A 10731-nucleotide genomic window follows, 5' to 3' on the forward strand; every position below is an offset into this window, starting at 1 on the left:
ACATGAACCGAAAACACAGAAAAATGCAATGAGTTAGTATTTAAATAGAAGATTAATGGAGGGGAAATAAAGGGCATGCTCCCGGCCACATGAAATAGTGCAATTGTTTTATTTTAAACTCATAGATGAATGATTCATATAAAATGCTGCACATCGGGAAATTAAGAATTTTAAAAGAGTTAAATAATTTAAGCATAATATGTTGTCATCCTAGGCATTATAGAAAATAAATTAAACTACACTTGCTCTAAAAAATTCAAAATAGATGATACTGAAAATGATGAACATTGTTACAGTAACGAGTAAGAAGGATGATTTTACTTTGTAGCATTCATTTAAGGTAAGACTATGGGGAAAAAATGAAGAGGCTAGTTTAATGAGCAATCAAACAAAAATGTTGAGTTATTCATCTGTGAACTGTCCAGAATTTTCACTGCTAATGAAGGAACGGTGAGAGATAGGTCTAAGAAATGCTAAATAATAGACATGGTATTTAATTGTGAAGTGGATGTGCAGGATACTAATATAGCAAAATTAACTACATAACCACAAAGTTATATTATGATATACAAAACACATAAATGTCTGAGTGGGACTATTTAATAACATATACTGTTATTCAACTGTACTGTTTATATGTTTGTAAATATTTGGGTATTTTAATTTATGTAATTAATAATAATTACATCAAATTCATAAAGCAGTTCACTGTTTACTTACACTGACAGCACCCAAAGAACTTAAACAGTGCTGGGTATATAGGAAGCTATATATTATTATAAAATACATACATGTGTATTTATAAACATTGTATATTATTTCATTGCTGTTGTTGACTTTCAAAGACTGTAATATTCATAGAACAGTTGTAGATGTGAAATCAATCACTTTCACCAGTGAAAATTTAAAAATCAATTCCTTCAGTTAAAATTGAGAGGATTTATTAAACAGGAGTAAAGTTTTTGGTTTTATATAACACATACAGAGTGCCTCATCTGCATGTGATTATACAGATTTTTCCCAGTCCCAGACCTCACTCCTGAGAAGCTTTACAGGAAACACTATTTAGAAAGGTAAGCATTCCCATGATTCCAAATGTTTCAGAAAAGCTTTATCCTGGGTTGTGGGTCTGGACTCGTCTGACCTCTGTCTCTTCTGGCTTTCAGCTGACTCCTCAAGGTAGATGGGATGACTTGCTCCCATTCCTAAGAACACTGAGTGGACAGGCTGGGTTCCTTCTAACTTCACATATGATGAGTCCTTTGTAATGTCCTCAACAATTGGGCTTCTAGGGGAATGAATAAATTTGAGAAATTAGCATTTTCTAACACTAGTTAAGGTCTTCTATGTTTTCATTTAAAGAAATAGATTCTGTAGTGACACAACTCTCTTTTCCTTGCCACATTAAGGTGTCACTGGAATCAGAACAGTTTTGGGAACACAACCATTGGATTGTATTGTTTGGATTGGTGTCAGCATTAATCACTAATCCAATTTAATCTTTGGGTTGTCATCCGAGATTGGAGGAAATTAAAAAGCATGTGTCAGATCGCTGCTATTTCAGTGTTAGGGGCATATGGACCCTAGCATGAAAGGCTGGACTGGAAGATTTAGAGTCATTATGCTTTATAAAAGCTTGCAATATCATGAAGGCTTGCATTTTATTTCATTTTCTGTTAAACTGGAGCTTATTTTAACCAAACCCATTATATAAAAGTCTAAATAATACCTTAACTGATATTACTATAAAATAATACAATTACTTAAAAAAATTCCTCTTTACAAATAAAATCAAAATTCTTGTGTATGTTAAATTTTATTGCATTTTAAAAGACAGGTTACAGCCAACTTCTTATACATGGATCTTATCACCTAAAGTGAGGTCTATCCCATGGTAGACATTTATGATATTTCTCCTTGGTACCATATTTCAGTCTTGTCACTTCAGATGTCCTGTGGAGGAGGTGGGAATGATAGTAAATGTTTCCCAGAAATAGATGAAATAAAATCATTTCATTTATATGAAAGTCATTTATGCCCATCAGGCAAAGGATCCCCATTGAATCACCATCCAACTATTGTCATAGGATATGAGGAGGGCTGGACTAAATGAACAGGTTAAAAAGTGAGTTCCAAACCTACTGTAAAGACCAATTACACGTATACCAGGAGTGGTCTAGTCCCAAACTAAAACTGAAAAGGGAGTAGGGGGAATAGTGTTACCAGATTTGGCAAATAAAAATAGAGGATGCCGAGTTAAATTTGAATTTCAGATGAACAATGAATAATTTTGTGGTATAAATTTATCCCATGAAAAATTTGGGACATACTTATACTTAAAAAAATATCCATTGTTTAACCAAAATTCAAAGTTACCTGAGCATGCTGTATTTTATTTGTAACCGTAAGAGCTAAAAAATAAATTAATTAAGCAGCCTCTGACTACTCTCAGGGAACTGGCTGTACCCTAATAGCTAGGCTGTGATATTCTCCTGTAGAACATAACCAATTTAACAGAGCACCAATATTAGATAAGGTCACTCTGTGACAACGATGGACTGAGGCAAAAACACATCACTCCACCATCATGTCTAAGCACAGACACAAATTGAAAAGTTTCAGATTTACTAACTGCAAGCTTCTTGTGCCTTCTGGACTTGAAAAGTACCATTACACAGTACCTGGTAAAATGGTGCATTTCTTTCTGGACCTTTAAAAACCCCGAGCACTGCTGATTCAACAATCCCTCAATCTGGGATTGTGTGCCTCTGTGCTGTATAGTAAATTCTATGATTTTTTTCTTTTTCAGTTTTCAGCACAGTCTTGGTGTGAAAGGTTTTACACTTTGCTAAAAGATTCCTTGGTGTAATTGAACTCTTGACTTCTTTAAAAGTAGTTGCACAAAACATACATATCTTGAATAATACTTACCCCAACCCTATTTCCTCTAGTATTTTTTGGTCTTTTTTCAGCATATGATTAGCTGTTCTTCAAGACTCATTCTTTTCTTTTTCTACAGTGGAAATGTTTCAGATGGGCTCATAGAATGAAAGTGAAAGGGACATCCTTTCTTTCTGTGGGTTATAATTTCAGTGTGGCTGTGATCCAACTTAGACCATGCAGATGACAACATCCTGGGGCAGGACAGGACAGTAAGGTGGGACAAGCTTGTGTTCTGAATGGGTATGGAGAGCAGAGTTTCCCATTTAAACTTTGCTGGCCAAAGTGTCACAGGAGAAAGAAATAAAACTTCCTTCTTATTTATACCATTGTATGTGTGAGTTCTTAGGCACAACGGTTTGATTTATACCCAAATACATACAACTTTATATTGAGGTTTCATTAGTTATGCTTGCTTTTCCTTGGACTTTTTATACTATGGCCAAAGTTATTATAATCTGACTAAGTAAGGAGAATAAAGACAATAATGTATTGTAGTTGTTAAAGAAGAGAGATCTGAAGCTAGATGCTCTGACTTAGAATTCAGACTCCACAAGTTATAAGATATTTAGCCTGGGACAAGTTGTTTTACTTCCAAATATCACTGTTTATTCATTTGTACAATAGCAATATTAATAATTCCTTCCTCATAGAATTAGTGTATTAAGTGAGGTGATACATAAAACAAACTTAGAACAGTGTCTGAACCATAGTAAGTCCTCAATATGTGCAATACAATGATGATGATAATCGATTTTCTCAAGGAGCAGTATTTATTAATAATAATAGTACTAATAAAACAATAATGTACATGTATTGAGTGCTTACATAATGCCAGATTTTTTTAAGTACCTTATCATGATTATCATTTTTTATTTTTTTAAGTTGTTCAACAAATATTTATTGAGTGCCTAATTTGTGGAGGCTTCTGCTCTCGGTGCAATATAAAGCAGTAAGGAAACAGACAAAAATACAGCCTTCAGGCGTATTCATATTTGATTTTACTAGATGGAAAACTAACAAACTTTTAGTGTGTTAGTGATATTGAGAACAATAAAGCAGAACAGATGAATGGTTTGTAAATTCGTAATGTATAGGTATATATAGGGTAGTCAAGAGAAGCCCTCTTAGATAAAGTGATATTTTCAGGGAGACCTGAAAGAAGTGAAGAGTGAGCAATGAAGAGTGAGCAATGTTGGGGAAGGACCCGCTGGGCAGAGAAGCAGCACGTTCAAAGTTGTGAGGCAGGAGCACACTTGGCACGTTGGTAGAGCACCATGGAGGCCAGTATGGCTGGCATTGGGAGTAAAAGTGAGGAGGGAGGTTAACTCAGAGCAGAGTGGGTCCCTATTGTGAGGGGCCTTGTAGCCCACTTTTAAGACTCAGGCTTTTCCTCTGCATGTTTGAGAAGCCAGTAGTAGCACATGCATTAGATGTTAAAATAATTTAGTATGATATATAGAAAACACTATAAAGGATTTCAGAAGAGGCTGATAAGAATTTCTGTAATTGGATAAACTGTCCCAAACTCTTCTTCCTTCTATTAGAAGGAAGCAATGAAGCAAAATCACTTAATTTGAGGCAAGTGCCATTTTTTTCTCATGCAAACAGAATAAATAGTAGTAATTTTGGATTTTGTAGTGTCAAATAGAGATCCTTTAGCTTTAACAACAATGGGGGTGGTGGTGACTGGTAAGGTCAAAGGCACAGCATTTAGAGTAAGAGCATTCTGCCTACTGCTGTTTATTGGTTTGTTTTAGAAATGTGCTCTTGACCTTGTAAGGGAAGTAGTTGGCTCACAGGTCTTACCACTAGAGAAACTGAACTACATAGGGCATGTTTCATTTGAGATGGGCTCAAATATTAGATCCTATTCCGTTCCTCTACTTGGGTCCGGTAATATCATAATGCTTTTCTAACTGAAGTGTGGGGTGCTACTTGTGGGAAGAAGCAAACAAAAAATATGTCTCTTCAGCTAGAAAGGAGTAAAACCTGAAGGAAGACTTGGGTTTAAGAGTCTGAGCAGCTTAAAGATTGCATGAAGGGTTGGGGCTATGAGGTGGAAAACCAGAGAGAAATTTTTCTTGATGGGATAGCTGTGATCTCCTAAGTTATACAGGTTCAAAATACCCCAAGCCCCTCCACAGCCATACTATTCTTCTCAGATGGACTGATCTCAGTGAGCTCTTGGTGGTAGGACCATTGGTTTTGGAAAGATGTATCCATTCTTCACCATTTCCTTTGAAGCTACAGAGTGGCTTCCAGAAAGTGTGGAATGGGGGCTGTTAAACAGGTGAGTACTCATTCTTGGTAGCAAGGAGGCCTCAGAGAAAAGAGAAGGGGCTAGGAAAGGCTGATTCTGTTTGCATTACTTTGTTAAGGAACTGAAGAAAGCCCTTCACCAGGGGGGTCAGGGAGGTATTCCCAATGGTTTGTTCTGTCTTTCTTCTCTTACTGGCACTGCTAACCATGTTTTATTTATTTTGGCAAATTACCTTCTCTTGTTCCATGCTGTATGCCATGGAATGAGAGCCTCTGATCTCTGGGCAATGGTCTTCAGTCTTGATTTATAAATAAAGTCTATGTTTTTTGTTTGTTTGTTTATATCATCCAGAAAATGGTATTTCTGTTTTTATAGTACTGTGGCTTACTCTCTCTTGCCACCCCAAATGCTCTGTTTCCTGGTATATGTGCTGTGTGGTTTAGTTCTGGAGTTCATGCAGTAATATAGAAGGTAAATTCAACCACTTTTGGTTGTTAGAAGTGATTTTATTCTCCTCTTAAGCAAAACTGTGGACAGTAAAAAGCTTCTTTGATAACATGATGCTTTTAACTGTAGTAGCTAAGCCAAGTTATGGGAATTTAACCTTATCTTTTTTTAATAGCTAACATTTATTGAGATTTTACTCTATGTCATATACTGCACTGTGTGCTAACTTATGTCACCCTCACAATAACTTTATGAGTTAAGTACCATTCATATCCTTTTTGTTTTTTACAGATGAGAGGTTCAGTGACTTGTCTAGTGAGCTTTGTTTGCAGCCTTTCCACCTGGGCAACATGACCCCTGCTGCATTCTTTCTCAGCACCATTACGGGTTAGGCTACAATTTTTAGTGGAGGATAAGATTCCTTTGACTATTAATTTCAGACTTCAGAGACTTGTTTCACACTTTGCCCTTTTTGTTTGTTTGCTGCCTGTCTTTATTCTCTTTGCCTATGGTTTGCTTTCAGTTCTATCAGTTATTCTGATGTCTATTTAACATTGAAATGGCATTACAGCAATCTTCTGCCAGCAAGAAATTGGCTCATTTTTCCTTCAGCAGTTCAGTACACTGACCATGCACAGCAGCCTGTGTGATTTGCTAAATTGAGTCACTTGTGTTGTTATTTATGTTCATTATATTCTCCTATTTACATGGCAAGCTGTAGTCTTGATTTACAATGATAGCATTAATTGACTGCATTTGACTGCGCACCTTAACTCTACATAATTTGCCTATAAATCTTCAGAATTTTGATGTGTTGTTTAGTGTGGAAGACTCATGACCATTTTTCCAAGGCTGCCCTATTGATGTTGTTCTCACTAATTGGCTATATGTGATGTAGAGCTTAACCTCACAGAAAGGTTTACAGTTTTCTGCCATATACATATATATATCCTTTATCCCTTCTTAGCAATGTTTACCTCTCCTACTGCTTTCTAAATCACAAGGACACAAGACCACTGGTTTCCACCTAGAGCCAGATGAAGTCATGGTTCAGTATAATACAAATTCCCCTGAAATCTAACTGAAGTTTAAGCTATTGCAAAAGGCAGAAATTAATAGAATGTTAAATGGTTTATCCTTAAGCCCTTTTGTATCTATTAGTTTTAATAAGTGGCATTACCCACTTCATCCCAATACCAGTGGCTCTGCACCCAGTCTCTGCAGTGGAATCACCTGTGAAAAATTTTAAATGATATACATGGCTAAGAGCTTTTGATTCAGTAGGTTTGTATGAGCACGATGGACACTGGCAGATCTGTAAATAGCTCCACAGATGTGTCTAAGGTATAACCTAATTAAGAAGTTTCTCTCTCCATAGTGAAAAGGTAATATGAGGAACAGAATATGAAAATTCGTTTTCAGAATCCTGGCCTTTTCTTGAAAATTGGTGAGCTGAGCACATTCAAACAGCCTGGGATGAATCACTTTATTTCATCCTTGTACTCTCTCACCCTGCCCTGGCTGTGCTTTTAAGACACACATTTTGGGTTTAACATTAAACAAATTAGTAAAAGAGCTGGGGAGTAAAGGGAACCAACAATGTTGAAGACAAATCAGAAGACCTACAGTTCTGTGAAGTAGACTGTCCACCTACTGATTTAAGTGTGTAATCCCTCACTTTCCTTCACCTCTCTGAACCCTTCTGAAGATGTGGTCACCACAGGGCAACTTCTTCAATATGTCCTAACTTGGAGATGACAATAAATGTGTGTGTGTGTGTTTTTTTACCTTTATAATGCTGAATTGCATACCTTTAAAAATGCTTAAAATCTATATAAGACTTCACAATTTATCTATTATTTCATGAGTTTTGATCAATAAAAGATAAAATAACCATTTTGCAGAGTAAATGAAATGAATGAAATAAAGTCTAATGTTACAATTGATTTGTGAAAATATACCCTGTGCAGTTGCTACCAGTTGATAATGTACTGTACTTTCCTGTGAGCCCTTTACCTAAATAAATGAGATATACAGTATCCATCGATTGGCAGCCTCAACATAGTAAAGATGTCAATTCTCTCCAAACTTATCTATAGATTTAATGGAATTTCTATCAAAATCACAGCAATGGTTTTTTTTTTTTTTTTAGGCATGGACAAGTGTACTTTGAAAGGCACTGGACCTAAAATAGCTAAAACAATTTTGAAACGGAAGGCTAATGTGGGAATAATCACTACACTCAAGTTTAGGACTTACCATAAAGTAATCCTAGTTAAGATATTATGGTATTGGTGGAGGGATGGGCATATAGAAATTGTCTCATTTAGCTTATATTTCTGTAACCATGGAAAGGATTTCATGCTGTTTCTTTGAATAGTGTTTGCTTGGAATTTGTGACTATCATGGTCTAGTAGTGCTACAGGTGTGCAAATGTTTAGCTGTTAAAGCCAATCAAATTACTCAGTAGTATTCCATTTTCCTTCTTCACTTGGATTATTTATGGACTTATTTCAGCATGATGATACTTTGGTACTTGTCTGTAAGCATCACTATGCTTGTTTTACTCTGTTGATTTGCATATAATTGTAACAAATCATAGAAATTTTTATGAAATTTAGTATTTAAGACCAAATTTGAAATTCATTGGCTATGCTGAATTTGAGCTTATAATGAAAAATGTGAAAAAAAACACCCATTACATGAAATTGCATGTTTGACTTCATAAATTAACCGAGTAGCAAAATTTACAAATATCCATTCTAATTAATAAAATCATAGAGGGGCATAAGATCACTTGTTTTAGGTCAAAATAATTAGAGGGTTGAACTGAGTATGCTCTCCAACCTGTGATTTTCCAGTTTGTTGAATTGTAAGAAGTTGGATTTTGTGTAAAAGTCTCACAGAGTCTTTAAGGTTCTGTTTTTGGAACTGTGATAAATGGCCAGTCTTCAATCCAATTGCTTGGAGGCCTTGCTTAAATGCCTATTTCTAGTACCCACATTAGACTTACTAATCCATATCTCTGGAAATGGGTTCTCAAATTCTGTGTCTTTGGTAGTTCCATATATGATTCTTATTTTTCCTAAATTTTGAGGATTACCCCATAAATTGCTCCTGCTCTAAATTTCATACAACATATTTTCTTCTCAGTAAACTGTATAGCACATTCTGGTGAAATTATCCCTCCTAAAATCATTTGACAATTTCTACTGTTTTTCTAGTGTCTCTTATTGAGATAATGGTAGATTTACTTCTCCTCTGTACTTTTTTCTTTAGCAAAAATCATTCTACAAACACAGGATGAATTAGACATGATTTTCCCCCCAAATTGTCCATTTACTTTGATACTTTATTTGTACTAAATTCTACCTGGACCAATCTAATTTCTTAAAATAATGAAAGACGAGAAGCATAAGATCAAGGAGGAAGCAGTGAAATAAAAGATTGTTTTGGCGGAAACAGTCTTCTGCAAAGAGGGCACAAAGTATCTATATACATTAGTTAGAAGATACTTTTATATTCCTCTACTTTCTCTCCACACATTTCCTTTCCCCACTCTGTTCTTCGTCAGTTTTTCAGCAGATTTGTTATTAAACAGATATTTTAAAAAGGAAATTGAATACTTGGGGTTTTATGGCTTTTGTGGACATGCCATACATTGTGCCTTGTTTATATGTGAACGAATATTTAGTAGGTGCACACTCAATACTGGCCCACTAGTCTCAAGCTTTAAAGGACAGGGTATCAAAAACTGGCTTAAACTGAAACAGGAAGGGTTTACCATGGTAATACTGTAGAACTCTGAAATACGGTATAGGGTAGTGTAAGGCAGTATCATTATACAATTGGATTTATTAATTTTTTAAATGCTCATCCCCACCCCATCAACAATAATTAAAATGCCTAAAAAGACAGACAACCCAACTTCTGGAAATCACATTATTTGCCACCATATATTACCACCACCACCGCCACCCACCACCCCACCCCACCCCCATGCTCATAGGCCATAGGGAGACAGTTCCTTCACAGGAACTCACGGTCTTGATCCCTCTTTTTTTTTTTTTGTATCTGGAGTGGGAAAGAAGTGTTTCAGAGTTTAAAATCTGGGTCCAGAACAACCTGCAGATTTATGTAGAAGAAGATGAATGAGGAGGGCATTTTTGCATGGAAAAACTGAAGAAGTGAGGTTATTATATTCAGGGTGCAGTGCAGCAGGGTGCTAACATGAGTAATAAATTTAGGGATGGAAGGGTAGCGCAGGGTGCAGTGAAAGTTTACTCCTACCCTATTAGATGAAGGAGAGCTGTGGCTGTAGGCCCATGTCCTTATGTATCTCTTATACATATATACTCAGCAAAGCTTTGGAGAAGAAAAGGGGCAATATGGGTAGCCTGTTACCCACCACCATTATAAGTTGTGAAATAGACTATGGAATAGAAAACATATTTTTCTTGGCTCTTTCCATTATTTATCTGTGTTTCCATCTTTTCCTTCCCAACTGAGTCATTCTTGCTTTCAAACATTACCTAGGATCCTCTATATTAGAAAATAAAAAGCAAAAACAAATAAAAAGCCCTCTTCAACAAAGCCGACATTTCTTTCCATATAGAACCCCTTTCTGCTTTTATTCTTATACAAGTTTCTTGGAGAAGCTCTTTAGAATTGCTGCCTTCACTTACTCAGTTCCCTTAATCTGAAAATCTACTCCAATTTGTGCTTCTACTCATATTGCTACACCATACTGTCCCTTCAACTCAATTTGCTACATCAGTCCTCAATGACCAATGGATTTAAATATGATTTATATCAAATGACCCTGCATTTACATTTCCAGCCTTGAACTTGCTGCTGAGCTCCAAATTTATGTATTCATTTATCCATTTGACATATTCAGTGGAATGCTTCTCAGTGACCTCCAGCTCACAATTTTAACTAACTGTTGCTCTTGAGTATCAGGGTTTGCTTTTCCTAATTTTTTTCATGTATTAATAAATGACACTTCCATTCACACAGATGCTCAAACTAGATATTTTTTAATCCTTGTCACTTCCAGCTCTTCTTCTCTGTATAAAATC

The sequence above is a fragment of the Choloepus didactylus genome, chromosome 7 (assembly GCF_015220235.1).
Source record: "Choloepus didactylus isolate mChoDid1 chromosome 7, mChoDid1.pri, whole genome shotgun sequence".
Classification (NCBI taxonomy): Eukaryota; Metazoa; Chordata; class Mammalia; order Pilosa; family Megalonychidae; genus Choloepus; species Choloepus didactylus.